General features: G+C 39.3%; 1 protein-coding gene and 1 non-coding gene across 2 annotated transcripts in view; one reads left to right on the top strand and one right to left on the bottom strand.

The window, feature by feature from the left end:
* SLCO1C1 (solute carrier organic anion transporter family member 1C1) overlaps nt 1–18,136 on the top strand; it is a 510,734-nt gene that overhangs the window by 9,289 nt on the left and 483,309 nt on the right. The gene's annotated exons all lie outside the window — the stretch shown is intronic.
* LOC147914782 (small Cajal body-specific RNA 11) lies at nt 14,751–14,878 on the bottom strand. Its single transcript, XR_015555036.1, has one exon.

Here is an 18,136-nt window from a genome sequence, read left to right as displayed (position 1 = left end):
TTAGTACTACTAACAAACACTGTTAGAGCTGAAATTCACAGCCATGCTTGATTCCAAAGAATACCTATAACATAGACCCTATCAATCAGAATGTTGCAGCCCCTGGACTGCTTGGTTTAGCAGTGGGTCTGTGACTCATTCTGAGTCCACCAAAGTTAACTCTGAGAATTATATGGAAGATGTGGTCAAACAAACTGTCTTTTTCTGTTAGATTTAGAGCACTGAGAATGTGAGTCTAGAGATCCTTGTCATCTTTTGCCACCATGAAGCATGAACTATCCAAAAAGTAAAGCCAAGATAGAAGGAGGCAGAGCCAGAAAAGTGACAGTAAGTCCTGGTTCAGCTGTACTTTTTAGCTAGCTCTAACTATGAACTTTTTTAGGTAAAGCAGCTAAAGAATAATAATAACCACAGGAATAAAAAATAACTGTTGTTTTGGTTTAACCCAGCTTGAATTAAGTTTTCAGTCACTTGTATCCAAGAGTACTGACTAATAAAAATTGGAATTAGCAACATAGAGGCTCACTTTGTAATAACAATAATGTGGGGATGGAGGGATTGTAATCAATAAGGGAAAGAACTAAATATTAAGAAGTAGAGACAGTTCATGTAGATTGCTTGTTCTAGAAGCCGAGCTATTAAAAAAATTTTTTAAAGGAGAAGGTGCATTAGCTAGAGTGGAGGCAGGGTTGAGGAAGTATTTATTCCTAAGATGGGAGAGACTGGAGCGTGTTTATAGGCTAAGGGAAAGATGCCAGTGGAAAGGAAAAGGTTGACAGTACTGAAAAGAGAGGAGATAATTAACGGATGAAAGTCCAGACAGAGGCAGGATGTGACGACTATTTCTGTTGCCACGAAATCTCTAATAAGTTCTAGTGTCTGCTCTGATGGTAAATTTAACTAAAAGCGTTCAATTGTTTTTGATTTTTAAAATTTTTTTACTTTTTCAGCATGTCTAATTACATTGTTTATGTCTATTTTCCTAAATCATATGAAGTCTTATAAGATCCCACTCTCTCACCAAAAACAAACACACAAATAAACAGAACTAAACTAAAAGTCCCTATCCAAACTGGTAGAGATTTTCACGGCCAAAGAATACCCTAGGACAATGGAAGCCATCTCAGCATTATCATTTTGCAGGTTTTTAGGTTCTGCTCTACCTTTTTTCCTGCAGTTTTGCACAATCTGATGCACAAAAACAATGGGAAAGAGGATTACGTCAAATGTATGAGAGAAATGGCAGGAATCCAATGGGAAAGACATGCCCTCCACATTTGGCAGGAGGAGAGCAGGGAGGCGGTGGCTTTGTAAAGTGATGAGTCACACTTGAACAGAGGCTCTGGAAGGAATTAGTTGGAGAGGAGGCTGGAGAGCTCCCTGAAATGCACGAGTGCCTCGGGCCATTAGCAATATGTGTGTGATCGCAGCCAGACAAAGGAAACCCTGAGATCCGCAGCCTTTCTTTCTGAAACCAGGGGTGGACGCATCCCTAGCTTCTCGTGCCTCTGTGCCGGGTAGAAAATGACAGCCCTTCTTCCGTTCTGATGAGAAAACATTTCGTGAGCACCACGTTTTAAAACTTTATCTTGACCCAAAGTACATAGTATCGATTTTCAATATGGTAACTAAAGAAAGCTGTGACTCTGAAGGAAAGATTGATCTGCTCAAAGGTCACTGGGCCATGAAATTAATGAGCTTGAAAAAGACTGGGCAAGAGATGGATGAGAGAGAAGAAACCTGTTTGTTTAACTCTGAACCCATCAACAAAAACAAGTAGGCATCTGACTGGCAGCAAATGACTAGCATACAGACAAACTCCTAAAGTAACCACACCAAGAACAAAACCAAATTTAAATATCAAACTTACCTATTGACAATATTGTAAATATCAAATACCGTGTATCAGGAATTAAAAGTTCCCAATTCTTGTGGTAGTAAACTGCTCAATATTTTATGCCTCGAGCAGGAATGGGCCATCTTTTTGCAATAATAAAAATAAATAAATATAAATATCTATATACACAAATAACAGGTATTCTCCTGCTGCTATTTGTGGTACTGTTTCATGGTCATCATATAACTTTGAAAAGCAGTGGTAAAATTCCAGTTTTACAAGAATGAATTACAGTTTGAGCTCATGATATAGAATAATATGACTCTTTGTTATATTCATGAATGTTCAGATATGACCAGAGAATTAAAAAAGTTAGGCTTTTGTAGGCTGAATTATCAAAATGTGACCTAAATCCCCACAAATTGGTTTTTAAGTGAAGAGCCATAAAATCTATAAAATTCTCTAGTATTACCTACTAGTATTACCTACAAGCTGAGTTTGTCAATTGGTTCATAAAGCATTGGTTCATAAAGTGGAGCGCTTTGTTTCTAAAGCTTTCAATGATAGATCAAGGAGCAGAGTGTTGGTTCTGGACCTTCCAAAATGGATAAAGAACTGCCTGTGTAGAGGCAGTCGTGCAATAATGTCAGGACACAGCTTCAGATTGTGCCAAAACATCAGCTAATTTCTCACTGTTATACTATAAAGCATACTTTTTTCATTTCAAAAGCCCAAAAGTACTTGAGTTGAGAGGGGAGAGATAGCCCTCCTAGTTCTGGAACTTTAGGCGAAGGTACAAAGCCTGTACAACGCAACTGTGATAAAAGGACTTGAGCATTTCATTATTCCACGTTCATTTGCTTAGGAGAATAACCTTGACACTAGATTAATGTAGAATAGAATCGAAGTTTCCGCAAACTGTAAACATCTCCGCCGTGTGACTGGAATGATGTCAGTAAAGCCAGTGATCTGAGGCCAACAGTGAACCTGTGAAGGGGTGTCCTCTAACGGCAGTGGAAGTGAGGGCGCTTGTTTGACTTTGACTTTTAAAAATTGCTAGAGATGAGTGTTCTGTCTCCTGCCGTTTGAAAGGAGCTGGAAGCTGTAGGTACTTGAGAGCTGATTGTCTCCAGCCTCCCATTGCATGAAAATTCTTGGCCCTTTGCCTGGCTTACTTTACAGTTTGTATTACCTCATTATTCTTATTTTCCTCCAGTCTCCTGCCCTGGAGAGCTTTTCCTGAATGTGATTTTTCTGTCTGTCTTCAGAGTTGATCATGCAGAAATCTAATAAAGAATGTCAAAATGCTGCCCTCAAGGATGTGATAATAGAGACTTTTGCTCCAGGATCACAATCTATTATAAATGCAACACTCCTGAGGAGGCCTTTTGAAAGAGTCCAATACAATATATTTTCCCCATTCTACAGATCTAAAAACTGAGGTATATTTAAAAAAATTGAAGAAAATAGCAATTCTAATGGTCGGATGCCAAAATATTACAGTAGATAAGAAGAGCTGACAATGGCACCTACTCTGTTCCCCAATCCTGTGTTAGGTGTCAGCCTTTTTGAATATGTCAGATCTAATTCCCACATTAACTTTGTAAATTAAATAACATTGTTTCCATTTACTGCTAAGTCCCAGGACTAGGATTTGACCTCAACCCTGTCTCCTTCCAAAGCTTGTTCTTTGTCACACCACACAGTACTGCCTCCCAATTTAATAATAATAATAATTTTATTACATATTTAAGTAGTATATTAAGTTTTCAAGAGAATTTTATTAACTATTACTTTATCATCGCAAGAATCTTTTGCATTTGATGGAGTTTGTTAACTTTTTCTTACAGATGAAACTGAGGTAAATGGAGACCCTCTGACCTGCTACAAAGGTTAACCAAGTTGTAGGAAATAGAATTCAGGTCTTCTGTGTTGAAATGCTGTGTCATTTACATTAGATCACGTGGTCTGGTTTTGAGTGTTTATTTTGGGATAAACCCAAAGCAGTTAAGGTTAATGATATATGTATCGTGATTTCCACAAACAACCACATAACTTTACATGATGTTACTAAGGCCATAGGTTAGAGGTGCTCTAGTTCACTGTGGAGAAAAATGCACGTGTTAGTTCCCTGAGAGCAGGGGCCATAGATCCCCAACAACTAGCCCAGTACCTGCAAATAGTAGGTATTCAATAAATAGTTGCTGAATGAATGAATAATAACTTCAAAACATTTACAGATTAAGAGAGAGCTTGTTAATGAGGATAAACACATAAAAACTGAATAGACAAACTTGGTTTGTAGTTAGAATTATAAAGTTGCAACTTTTCAGCTTATCTCTGAGGCCCACAGATAAAAAGAGAGAGAACACCCCATCTCAAAAGGCGTCTCTGGGAAAATATGGTCTGAGAAATATTTTTTAATTTGAAAATATACATCATACCAAATTCATCTATACAACGGATATTCCACTAGGCTTAAAGATGGTGTATCTCTCTTTGGATACACTCAGAATGGCCTTATACTCCTAAGAATTTGTTAATTCTTTCAATCAATAGTTAAAAGTTCTTGAGTGCCTACAATGTGTTATTTATGGTTCTAAATACTGGAGATACAGCAGTAAACAAAATAGAGAAAAATTCTTTCCTCTTATGCCATATATTCTAAGGTAGAAAAGGAGAATAAACAAAAAGTTAAATATTATACTATGTCAAATAGGGATAACAACAATGAATAAAAATAAAATAGGGTAAGGAGCACGAGTGCGTGTGTGTCTGTGCATGTGTGCATGTGAAGTGTAAAACACAGTGATGGAGGAGGCTTCGCACGTAAGATGACATCTGACCAAAGACATGAAGGAAATGAGAGAGATACAGATGCTTAGGAAGGTGGGAAAAGCCTTTTTGAAAATGGGCCAGTAAGTACAAAGTCCTAAAGGCTGCAGTGTGCTTGTATTGATGGAGAAGAGGAAGAAGGCTGCTGTCAGAACATGGAGGATGGTACCCAATCAAGTCAGAGAGGTAGAACGGGTATAAAATACAACCTTATAGATGATTGTCAGGGCTCAGACTGTCCATTGCAAGGGAAACCATTAGTTGGCTGTAAGCAGAAGAACAACATGATTTAATTTATGCCTTATAAGGATTACTCTGACTACTTACTGTATTGTGAATTGACCAGGGGCAAGGGGGGAAGCTATTACAATGATCGAGGTGAGGGATGACGATGTCTTGCTGAGATGATGGCAATGAAGTGGTAAAAAGTGGCCATAATCTGGATATATATTTGAAGGCAGAGTTACTAAGATTTGTCAAGGAACTGGATATGGGATAGAAGAGAAAGAGATTTGTCAAGGATGACACAGAGGATTTTGGCCTGAGCGACTGGAAGGATTGAGTTGCCATTTATTGAGATGGGAAGGACTTTAGGATGAGAAGGTTCGGAGATTAGGAATTCAGTTTGGAGATATAAAATAGGCAGTTGGATGTGTGAGGGTGGAGCTCAGAGGAGATGTCCAGGCTTGACAATTTGAGAATAAATTGGAGAATCATTAGCTTATAGATGGTATTTAAAGACCTGAGACTGAATGAGCTCCCCTGGGGAAGTACTGTTGATAGATAAGAAGAGTTCAAAGACTAAGCTGTTTTGGGATGAGCATAAAGAGAGACTCCCACGTTCACTGCAGCAGTATTCACAATAGCCAAGATATGGAAGCAATCGAAGGGCCCATTAACAGGTGAATGGATACAGAAAATGTGGTATATATATATACAATGGAATATTATGCAGCCATGAGAAAGGAGGAAATCCTGCCATTTGTGACAACATGGATAGACTTTGAGGGCGTTATGCTAGGTAAAATAAGCCAGACAGAGCAAGACAAAAACTGCATGGTATCACTTATATGTGGACTCTTAAAAAAAAGAAAAAAAGTAAAACTCATAGAAACAGAGAGTAGAAAAGTGGTTGCTGGGGGCTGAGGGAAAAAGGGAGAAGGAAAAAAAGGATAAAGACTGAGAAAGAGTACCCAGTGAAGTAGGAGGAAAAGCAGGAGAATTTAATATCTGAAAGCCAAGTGATAGAAGTGTTTAAAGAGGAATGATCAGTGGTGCCAAATGTTGTGTAAAAACCATGACGGAAAACTGATCAAAGGCTTTAACAATGGGATTATTCCTGACCTCGGCAAGAGCTGTTTCAGTGGAGAGACGAGGACAAAAAGCCTGATTGGATTGGGTTAAATAGAGAATAGAGAAGAGGAATTGAAGGCAAAAATAAATATACAATTTTATATATCAGGAATAGCAGAGAAATGCGGCAGGAACTGGAAAGGACTGAGGTGACTGGAGTAAGGATGGAATCAGGTTGTGTACTGTGATGGCACGAAATTCTAACCTCGGTGGGTTTAAGGAAGAGAGACGGAGCATAGACAGGGAGTGTCAACATGAAGAACACTCACCAGCTTCTACACCCAATGATAACAGGGCTGTGAGAGAGAAGCTAGCCAGCATTTGAGAGGTCTGAGTGGGAATCTGTGCCCTCAGGGAAGAAGTATTCCTCAGTTGGAGTAAAAAGATATAGGGTATTTGAAGATATTTGAAGATAGAGGGTATTTTCCTGGTGACTGATCCTTAGTCCAGAGGGCCTAGTGGAATGGTTTCAGGAATTGGAGAATGACAGAAGATGAGGTTGGGTTAGGAGACATACTGAGCCATATGGGCTTGGGGTCCCAGAGAGGGTAACAACCTAGGAGTCAAGGGCTTCTTGTGATTGATATGAATAACAATAATAGACATAATAGAATGAAACTTGATAGTCTTAAAGCAAATTATAGGGATAAGGTTGTGAGTATTAGAGAGGAGGAAGGAGGTGATGAGAGAATTGCCTGGAGTATGAAGAGCACTGGGGGTTTTGTTACATGGTATCTGTAAATGCCAAATATTTGTTTCTTTTTCCTAAATGGTAGATTTTTAGACTTTTCCCTGACTCTGATCTTATACTGTGCTATAATAGTCACCGAGTAAATATTTGTTGAAAAAAGAATAAATACATTATTCCAGAAGATGATAAAATGCTGAATGAGACTTTATCCTAAATGAGATGGAGTAACTTGTGGTAGACCAGGAGTCCTGTTAAGAACAACCTAGGAAACCCAGAGAAAAGGATGATTTGTTTGATATCAAAGGCTGCTGAGGAAATAAACACTGGAGAGACCAAGCTGGGAGACAGATTTGGAGTGCACCAATCATGTGGTTGGGATCTTCTCCATTGGACAATTGCTTGATTCTGGGGCTGCAGAGGGTGTTACTGGTGTTCAATGTCCAATAGTTCTTGAAATGTCTAGTGAGTCCCCTTTTTTTGGGTGTACAGTCACCTGAGTGAATAACTATAGGTCCCTTTGGGAAAGGTCCAAGCGAATTGCCACAGTACCTACTTCCATGGTATTACAGGGTCCTTCCTTATAGGGATCCCAAGGGCCCAGTCGATGGGTTCCAAATCTGAAAATTGTCTCAGATCTGATAACTAAGCAGAGAATTGTGATATTTTATTGCAGCAATTTCTGTCATCTTCCTACCCCTCCATTCTTGCTCTTTTGTTTTGTTGTTGTTCTTGTGATTTAGAGCAGAACCTTAGCTGGCTGCCCATTTCTCTTTCTCATAGGGACGCCACACTTTATTAATATCTACATGGTTCCTTGTGCGTCAAGCCTGCCTGGCTCCTCCTCAGCTCCTCCTCTGAGCTTTCTGATATTATGATAATTGCAGGCTCATCTTAATGCCTTTCCTGCTTTCTAGGAGCTGGGCACCTTAAGTTTTGGCTGCCTTGGTTGCTCTCTGATGCCACTATTTATTTTTCGTTCATATTTTATTAAGCTTTTAGAGTTATTCTAGATGGCAAATTTAGTCTGATATCAGCAAATCAGTCATAGATGAGTCTTAGAATATTTAGTTTAAAATAATATGAATTACTACCCTTTTCCCCTTGGAGATTCACTTTCCTCTTATGGACATTTTCCTCGTTGTGGTCAGAAAAGATGCTTGGTATTATTTCAATCTTCTTAAATTTATGGAGACTTGTTTTGTGGCCTAATATGTGATCAATCCTGGAGAATGTTCCATGTGCATTTGAAAACAACATGTATTCTTCGGTTTTTGGATGGAATGTTCTGTATATATCTGCTAGATCCATCTGTTCTAGTGTGTCATTTAAGGCCAATGTTTCCTTATTAATCTTCTTCTTCTTTTTTTTTTTTTTGTGAGGAAGATCAGCCCTGAGCTAACATCCATGCTAATCCTCCTCTTTTTGCTGAGGAAGACCTGCTCTGAGTTAACACCTTTTGCCAATCCTCCTCCTTTTTCTTTCCCTCCCCCGAAGCCCCAGTAGATAGTTGTATGTCATAGTTGCACATCCTTCTAGTTGCTTTATGTGGGACACGCCCTCAGCATGGCTGGAGAAGCAGTGTGTCGGTGCGCGCCCGGGATCTGAACCTGGGCCGCCAGTAGTGGAGCGTGCGCACTTAACCGCTAAGCCACGGGGCCGGTCCCCCTTATTGATCTTCTGTTTGGATGATCTATCCATTGGTGTAAGTGGAGTGTTAAAGTCCCCTACTATTATTGTGTTACCGTCTATATCTCTTTTTATGTCTGTTAATAATTGCTTTATATATTTAGGTGCTACTACATTGGGTGCGTAGATATTTACAAGTGTTATATCCTCTTGGTGGATTGTTCCCTTGATCATTATGTAATGCCCTTCTTTGTCTCTTTTTACAGTTTTGGTTTAAAGTCTATTTTGTCTGATATGAGTACCACTACCCCAGTTTCTTTTCAGTGCCATTTGCGTGGAGTATCTTTTTCCATCCCTTTGTTATGAGAGGTTCGGGGATTCGATCGGAGACGTAAAAGACACTTTCCACTCCAAACAAATGGGCTGAAGGTATATTTTATTATATAGAGGATAGTAAAGGCGACAGTCTGCAAACAGATCAAATAGGTCAAATATTAAGAGGGAAAAAACATCAGCCCGACTGGAAAGGGAAAACACCCACATCGGCTGAAGAGAAATGACACAAATCAACCAGAAAGAGAAACACCAGGTTGACCGAAAAGAGAACACATCAAATCACTTACTACACATCAAATCAATTACTTCACATCAAATCAGTTACTCACAACATCCACGCCCCACTGCCGGGAGAGTCCTGTCAATCGACACGGCTGGGCAAGGATCACACGTCCTGGGCAAGGTGTCCCTTCCACAGGTGGAACTCTCTCTCGGGCTCAGTTTCCAGCAGTTTTTATACCATCAGTAATTTTCAGAGTAAGCAATTACAGAGTTTGCAGAGCAAGCATTTAGTGTTCCCATGCACAAAATGGTTATCAGTGGCGTACGTGCACTGAGCCCCCTGGCTAACGTCCCAGCCCAGTAGTTGTGTACGTGCATTGTTCTCTTTGGTTATCGTCCCAGCCCGGCATAGATGGCCAGTCCATCCCGTGCTACGATGCTCCAAGAGCCTTGAAATGTTACAACCTGCAACTCCCTCCGTGAGAGAAGGGCCAGTTCCCACCACGCAGAAAGCAGCTTTTATATTTCTTTTTGTGCTGGTGGCTGTAGGTCAATGGAGTGGCCAAACATGGCTGTACTCATGTCAAGACACCCTTCACTTTCAGTTTGTGAGTGTCTTTAGGTCTAAAGTGTGTCTCTTGTATGCAGCATATATACGGGTCTTGTTGTTTTATCCAATCAGCCACCCTATGCCTTTTAATTGAGCATTTAGTCCATTGACGTTTAAAGTAGCTATTGATAAGTATGTACTTACCGCCATTTTTAAACTTTTTTTTTCCTTAGTGTTTTAGCAGTCCTTCTCTGTTCCTTTCTCCTTCTATACAGAATTGATGGTCTCTTTAGTTTGACCTCTGTCTGAAAGCTCTACTCTTTAACTCCCCTCCTCCCTCATTTTATGTTTATGATATCATATCTAACCTCTTTTTTGTGCATTTGTATCCATTACCCTCTTATCATGGAACTAGATAATTTTTCCTATTTGTAGTCTTCTCTTTTCCCCTTAAATAAGTCCCTTTAACATTTCTTGTAGCACTGGTTTCTTGGTGACAAACTCCTTTAATTTTTGCTTGTCTGAGAAACTTTTGATCTCTCCTTCCATTCTGAATGATAACCTTGCTGGGTAGAGTATTCTTGGCTGTAAGTTTTTTCCCTTTAGCACTTTAAATATATCGTGCCACTCTCTTCTAGCCTGTTAAGTTTCTGCTGAGAAGTCAGCTGATAGCCTTATGGGGTTTCCTTTGTATGAAACTTGACTTTATCTTGCGGCTTTTAGGATTCTCTCTTTATCTTTAATTCTGGACATTTTGATTATGATGTGACTTTGTGTAGCCCTCTTTGGGTTTATCTTGTTTGGTGCTCTCTGTGCTTCCTGTACCTGGATGTCTGTTTCCTTCCTTAGGTTAGGGAAGTTTTCATCTATTATTTCTTGAAATAGATTCTCTGCCCCCTCGTCTCACTCTACTCCTTCCGGGACACCTATAACACGGATGTTAGTGCGCTTGATGTTGTCCCAGAGGTCCCTTAGACTGTCCTCACTCTTTTTAATTCTTTTCTCTTTTACCTATTCAGCTTGGGTAATTTCTTCTAGTCTTTCGTCCAGCTCACAGATCTGTTCTTCTGTATCCTCTAACTCTGCTTTTGAGTCCCTCTAGTGAATTTTTCATTTCCAGTATTGTATTCTTCATTTCTGATTGGTTCTTTTATATATCTTCCATTTCTTTGTTGACATTCTCACTGAGTTCATCTATTCTTCTCCCCAGATCAGTGAGCATCCTTAACACTCTTAGTTTGAACTCTCTGCCAGGTAGGTTGCTCATTTCTGTTTCACTTAGTTCCTTTTCTGGGGTTTTGTCCTGTTCCCTTACTTGGAATGTATTCCTTTGCCTCCTCATTTTGCCTCTTTCCTTGTGCTTGTGTCTATGTATTAGCTAGGTCAGCTACGTCTCCTGCTCTTGGATAGGTGACATTACGTAAGTGATGCCTTAGGAGTCCTGCAGTGTGCTTCCCTCAGTTCTCAATGTACCAGGGGTGACTCCTATGTGGGCTACATGTGTCCAACTGTTGTGGCATGTTTGCTCTCCCTGTAGGCACCCAGGGAGGCTGAGTTATGCTCCTGGCCAGCTGTTGTAATGCTCACCTGCTTGTAGTTGTTGTGGGCCCTTCAGTCTCTTTATCGGGTGTGGGGAGCCCCAGCACAGTTGGCTGCAAGTTCTAATACCACATTTGTGTTGCAGTATATCTTTTAAGTGAGTAGGGCCCCAGCGTGGCAGGTTGTTAGGCTCAGGGGCTTACAATTGCTATAAACCACCAGCCTTTAGGTCTCTTGTCAGCTCTCTGAGGATTCCAGCTGGGTGGGGCTGGCCTCAGGCCTGGGAGCACCCAATTGTTTCAGGCTTTGGAAGGTGGGGCAAACTCCCTATGTGGGTCTTTGAGAAGCACAAGTCTTCTGCAGCTGACAAGCCCTGCTGCCCACAGGTCCACACACACAGTCAACACAGTCCTGCCCCGTGTGCACACCCCAACCTCCTGAGGTGGACCCAGACTCCCCACGGTGGGAGCCCCACACTCTCCACCCGCTCCTTGTGCATGCCCTGCCCCACTGAAGTAGGCTCAGTTGCCAGGCTGCGGAGAATCCAGTTACCAATCTATGCAGGCCCACAAGTTGCCTGAGGGCTTGTTGTTGGGTGGGACAGTCCCTAGGGTGGGCTGCCTGCCCTGGCTGAGCTGGATTAAATTGGTGCTCTAGTGAGTGGGGCAGACCTGGGCTAGCAGGCCCCAGGGAGAACTCCAATGGCGTCTGTGTCAGCACGCCCACACCAGGCCACAACAATGGCCGCCGCCAATGTCCCAGTCCCTGGAGAGGTCTGACCTCTCACCGAGATGCACTCAGAGCCTATCAAGTGAGTCTCTTTTCACCAAAGCACTGTGTACTGGTGCTTTGGTGATTTTAGGTTGCTTTCTGAAATGGGTGAATTTGCGCATGGGCCCTTTAAGAGCCGGTTTTAATGTCTTTGTGATCCAGCTTTTCTGGGGGTATTCCCCAATGTTTTAGTAGCAGGTAAAGTTAGATATTATGCCACCTGTCTCGATTGTGCTGGGTCCACAAAATGCCCACAGCAGGGGAGCCCCCGGCTCAGGCCCCTCCTCCAGGGAGGCTGCAGACCTGTGGGCTGCTCTGGGAGGCCTCAACACTGGCGGCTGGTGAAGGAGTTGTTTTTTCTCTCCAGAAGGGAATTTCTGCCTCTTCCACCTCGATTAGGCTTGTTGTTTGTTGCAGGGGTTCCTCTTATCCAGTTTTCAGTTCTCTCTCAGGGGTAATTATTCCATGAGTAGTTGTAAATTGGCTGTGTCCGCGGGAGGAGGTGAGTTCAGAGTCTGCCTACGCCGCCATCTTGACTTCTCTCTGTAATGAGTTTTTAATCCTCACAGCAATTTTGTGATACAGATCTTGTTCCCATTTCACAGATGTGGAAATTAGGTGTCATAGTTTTGATAACCAGCTTACAGTCACAGGCATATAAGTGGAAGAGTCAGGAGTTAAAACCATTTTTAGCATACACACAGCTGCTCCCAGTTATTTACTCAAACACCAATCTACACTCTTCTATGAGGGAATTTTGCAGATGTAATTAAAGGCTCTAATCTGTTGAGTTAATCCAACAGGAGATTATCCTGTGTGGGCCTGAATTAATCAGTTGGAAGGCTATTAAAATATGTTCAGGACTTCTGTGAGTGAAGAGCCTCCCACCTGTGGACAACAAACTTCTGCTCCTGTCTCTGGGGTTCCAGCTGGCCCATGACCTTCCCTTCCTGACTGCCTACCCAACAGGCTTCCTACTTGCTTCGCCAGCCCCTACAATCACATAAACAAATAGACATATATTTGTTTATAGATACAATCTCCCACTGGTTCTGCTTCTCTAGTTGAACTTTGACTAATACTCTTTCCTTCACTACAAATCTAATAAGTTGTCTGAACTTGGGTCAAATTCAGAATGGAAATGTGGGGAGGGAACGGGGAGTTTAAAAATAGGCTGGACGGAGAGAGGAGCCAAGGGTAAGAGTCTTTATTATCGTATCTTTATGCCTAGATATTGAAACACATTTTTAAAAAGAATGCTTTTCTTGTCATTCGAATGACTCATGGTCAACAACTTTTGACATCTTTTCTAAAATTACACGATATTAAGTAATTGTAACTCGTAGATACCAGTATTGGATTGGTAACTCTAGGAGGTATGACGTCAGCATTTTTCAGTGTCAACCCTTGGATCTGAATCCAGAAATGTCAGATCATAGGGCAGAAGTTTCGCTGCTGTTAGATTTGTACATGAGAATTCTCCACAGATTGGTTTAAACAGTACTTTTCTGCAAAGCATTCTCATATAATCTGCTCAATAGTATCCAAGCAAAACAGTTTTTCTTTTAATGAGTGAATACTGGCATACAAAATATCTGATAAAAATACTTTTATAGACTGAACGTTTGTGTCCACTCCAAGTTTATATACTGAAGCTCTAACCCCCAGTGTGGCTGTATTTGGAGATGGGGCCTTTAAGGGAGTGATTAACACTAAATGAGGTCATAAGATTGGAGCCCTAATCAATAGGATTGATGTCCCTCTCTCAATGGAGAGAGATGTGTGCGCTTTCTCTCTCCTTCTGTGCACAAGGAAGAGATCCTGTGAGCACACAGTGAGATGCCAGGCACCTGCAAGCCAAGAGAAGAGGCCTCAGAACAAAATTTACATTGCTGGCCCCTTGATCTTGGGCTTTCTGGCCTCCAGAACTGTCAGAAATAAATTTCTCTTGTTTAAGCCACCTAGGCTATGGTATTTTGTCATGGCAGACCAAGCAGATTAAGAAAAATACTAAACATAAAAGATAAGGTTTTATTAAACATTAGTTAGTAAATAAATTTTATGTGCTTAACTATCTCAAAAAGCATATACTACGAAAAATTTTTTAAACTTTTGATTTTCCTGGGGCCATAATTTTAAGCTATGTTAAATGCATGCAGAAAGTGTAGTGAGCATAATAGATTTGGAAGAAAAATATAGTAGGTTTTGCAATCTACAGCAATTAATATAGGATCCATCTGCTTGTTGATCTCTGATCTGAATAATGAGGGAGACAGTAGATTTCTTTCCGCATTTCTGAGGTTGTTTGCTGTATTTTTGCTGTGTCTTATAAAAGCAAGTATACATGATGTGATCTGCTGCTCTCACTAAGAGAATGTGACAACAGAAGCAAAAAGACCCAAATTGTCTCTTTCTCTTTAGGGACCATAGAAAGTTTTAATTAAATTCCCACAGGATGGAAAATCTCAAATCTTTAACCACTTTTTTATATCCAAAGAGGGTACAAAAATAAAAAGTGACTCCTAAGAATACATAGCAAAATTCAAGTTAATTATACCTTCACAAAATACTCTTCATAATCCAACATTTATCCTGTTTTAATTAGAAACTGTCTCTGACTTATCAAAGTGATGAGGACAGGTTTCATGTCACACAATTATTTAGAAATTGTTATTACGATTTAATGCATGAATGTTTAAATTAGAGTATAAATGGAAAAACATAGTTGATTAAACAGAATAAACATATGAGAATGGTTTAAAACTCTGCTCTGAAATGTCATGAAAGACTATTTAAAAATGCATTTTCCTTTTAAACAAAATCTGAGTAGAAAAAGTGTATCAAAGTATTTATGATAAATTTACTTTTTGGCTAATCAGCATTACTTTTAAAACACACGCACACACACATACACATTCAAGCTGTTTGACTATTTTTTCTTAGATAAGATTTAGCCAAGAGCCAATGATTTTTTCTTTTTTCAATTCCAAATTGTCCTTTCTAAGAGCCAGCCCTATTGTTGGGACAGCCCTCCCAAACCGAGAGGGAGATTTCTGTGCACCTTGCCAGACTCTCCTGAGCCAATGAATTTTAATTCCCAAAGGTTGGATTTAGATAAAAAATCTAAAATTCTTGACAATTGAATGGGCTCTCAACTCCCATCCTCAGTTAAAATTATATAATACTTTGTTTTCTTTAAGAGGATTTTCTACCTTTATTGGTACATTTTTTTCAGATCACATAAACCCAAAATATAATTTTAAAGTCATTAAAAATTCTTCAAAGTGCTTAACCACCATAGCTATAAAGTTACAAAAATAAAATTCTTACTAAGTTCATGAAATTACAGTGTAATCAAATAACAGACCAACCTTTTAAATCCCAATTAAAAGATAAAAACAATAATAACTTGAAGTATCCAAAGTGATCTTCATAAAGTATACATTTAAAAAAATGAACAGTAGCTGTTTATAACAGGGATTATAATGGTAATATCTAGATCTTATATGCGATTAATTGCATAAGACAGATGACTACTAATTATGTTAATGCTCTTCAGAGCAACAAAAATCCAGCAATCTTTGAAAGAGCTTCAGGGGGGAAATCTCATTTTGTAGTGGACTACATAAATTGAGAGAATTATATATCTAGGAAATCTTTGAGTCCCAACATTGCAAAATATATCATGTTTACAGCTGTAAAATGTAAAGCCAAGTGAATTACCAAACTAAAGTCCTAGAGACAAAATGAAATAGTTTGCTTTATTTATAGTGTGTGAATAGATTAAAATCCAATATATTAGAATACTCCATAAGAATTCATATAGGCAGATATAAAGATTATTTATGTTTATGAAAGAACCTATATATATATCAAATGTATATTTAACATACAAATATGTATTTATATTATATTTAAATTTAAATATATATTTAACATGTAAATATATATTTATATATTAAATATATTATTGTTTCAACCCTTCAATTTTGTCAAAATATGGTTTTTAAAGGTTAAACCCATGACTTTCATATGAAAATGAGCACATCAAAGATTTATTTAACACATTAATGAGCAAACAAGAGGGATGAAGCTGTTTCCAAAAAAATTCAGAAGAAACATGAGTATTTACAGTGACTGAATAAAAGAATGATGGGAGAAGACTACAAAATTATACACAAAACTGAATAATGTCTTACATGGCAAAAAAAAGAGTAACCTTGGGTTTCAGACACCATTTGCATCTCTGCAGGATGAAATTCATTACAATAACTATCAATATTAGACAAATCAACATCTACCCTGGGATATTAGTAAAGTACCCTAACCAATAGTAAGTACCAAATCCAAATATGGGTCCAAAATCAGATAATCCTTGGGTGGGCCAGTTAGACAATGCGTCAGTATGACAGCCTCTCCTTGTGATCCTCAATAAACTCCAGAGATCATTCTTGATTGAAAAAACAAAAAAGTAGTCACAGTGTTTTGGCCAGTTACAGAGATTCAGCAAAAGATATTCATAACTTCCTAAAAGGATGTTCCACAATTTTTGGTTTGGTTGGGTTGGGTTTTAGATAACTTTTATTTTTTCCTGTATTCTGAGGGTAGGAAAAGAAAACAAGGAATTTACCTTCATCAGGTTACACCTGCAGTATCTATGTATGTGTATGGATTCTACTCTTTCAAGGTTTATGAAATCTGCTAAAGGGCTCTGACGAGCGAGAAATTAATTGATCTATTACACTGCCTATGACGCTGTGATCTTGTAATCCATAGAAGGTATAAGACCAGTTTCCTGGCGCGTTTTGTGGATTTTGATTCCAGACCTGAATTATAACCTTGGTGGGCTTATAGTTCCTTGGGGGCTTATAGTTCCTATTAAATTGGATTTATTCTCAAATAGGACACCTCATACATGGTCTTGGCTGCACAATTGATTTGTGCAATGATACCCCAATTTTAAAAAAGAGGCAGATTCCTATGAACCTATGAAAATAACTACATTGCCTGTATTATTAAAAATTTGGTAAAAGTATTTGTTTCTGAAGCATGAGAACCAATCTTACAGATTTCTTATAGAAAAAAGAATACCATTTAAAGAATATTTCATTTGAATTTGTAAAAGCATGGTCTAAAAGACTGAGGGTTTGAGATAGAGGAATGCTAAGAGGCTTCTTCATATACCCTCAAAAATATCAACAATATTCCAAACAAAACACACCTAACCACACAAACAGATTCCCTCATCAACTCATTCAATTCTATGTAATTAATTATTGTTCCTCTCCGTCTTACATCAGCAGTTTGTGTTCATGAATTTGTCTGCTTCTGGAATAAAAAGAACTCCTGACTCAGTCCTCTGGTGCAAACTTCAGTCATCTAAGCAATGTCACCTTATGCTCCAAAGCCAGTACCCATGAGTCTATTTTCTCAAGTATAAATAGTTAAGAACACCAGCTACACTTCTCTCCAGAAGACATTGACACTGTTTTTCTTTGTGGAAGACCAAATTCCGGCCTGTAGCAGAGCCTTCAGATAAGCATGAAAGGAAAGCAGAAACTGCCTGTTGATGATTTAACTGAAAGGCTGTGGTTAATTTATTACAGTAACCGACAATATCAGAATGGAGAAGGGTAATATTCTCTAGTGAGATACATGCATGACTGTGTCATTACGATTTGATCAGTTTCCCCTGTGGGTTAAGTAGGGGTAAGATGATCAAGCTTTCTTTTTTCAATAAAGAGGAGAGAGGCACCTGCCTCCGCATCTCTCCTCCCTAGGATGTCTCCTTGAAACATTATTGGCTTGATAAAAGGCCCAACCTTTTGATTTGACAATACAAGGTCTTAGGCCTTCTGACCCTTGGAACTACAAAACACTTACCTCCAGAATTAGCTCAGGGGTCTCTTTCAAGGTACATAGGAGGTAATCAGAGGTGCATCATTTTATCTCCCAAGAAGATTTGAGAAATTTTAATTGTTCTTTTTCCACTTAACTGTAGAAATATGTGTGAAATTCTGTCCAGACTTTGTAGACACTTTCCGTCCACTTTTACATGCAGCTAGGTCTGATATGTGTATTCACTGATAAATTTTGTTTTCTCTCTCTCTTCAATATTGGTATGGAGGGTCTTTTGTTGGTTCTCTAACAGTTTTCAGGAGTTGTGATGTTACTCAATGTGGTATGAGATATGACATGTTACCCTCTTTACAAGCTAACAAGTTAGCCTGTCATGGTTTCATGGATGCTGGTAGCACACACAAGACTCCTGGGTCAGAGACAAGGAACTGTTAATTACTCACAGCAAAGCAAGCAGCATGATCTTCATGTTCGCGTCAGCTGCCCTTGTCTACCACTTTTTAGAGGGACCAATGTA

The sequence above is a fragment of the Ceratotherium simum genome, chromosome 17 (assembly GCF_057802395.1).
Source record: "Ceratotherium simum simum isolate JZ-2026a chromosome 17, ASM5780239v1, whole genome shotgun sequence".
Lineage (NCBI taxonomy): Eukaryota > Metazoa > Chordata > Mammalia > Perissodactyla > Rhinocerotidae > Ceratotherium > Ceratotherium simum.
This window is presented reverse-complemented; position numbering and strand designations above follow the sequence as displayed.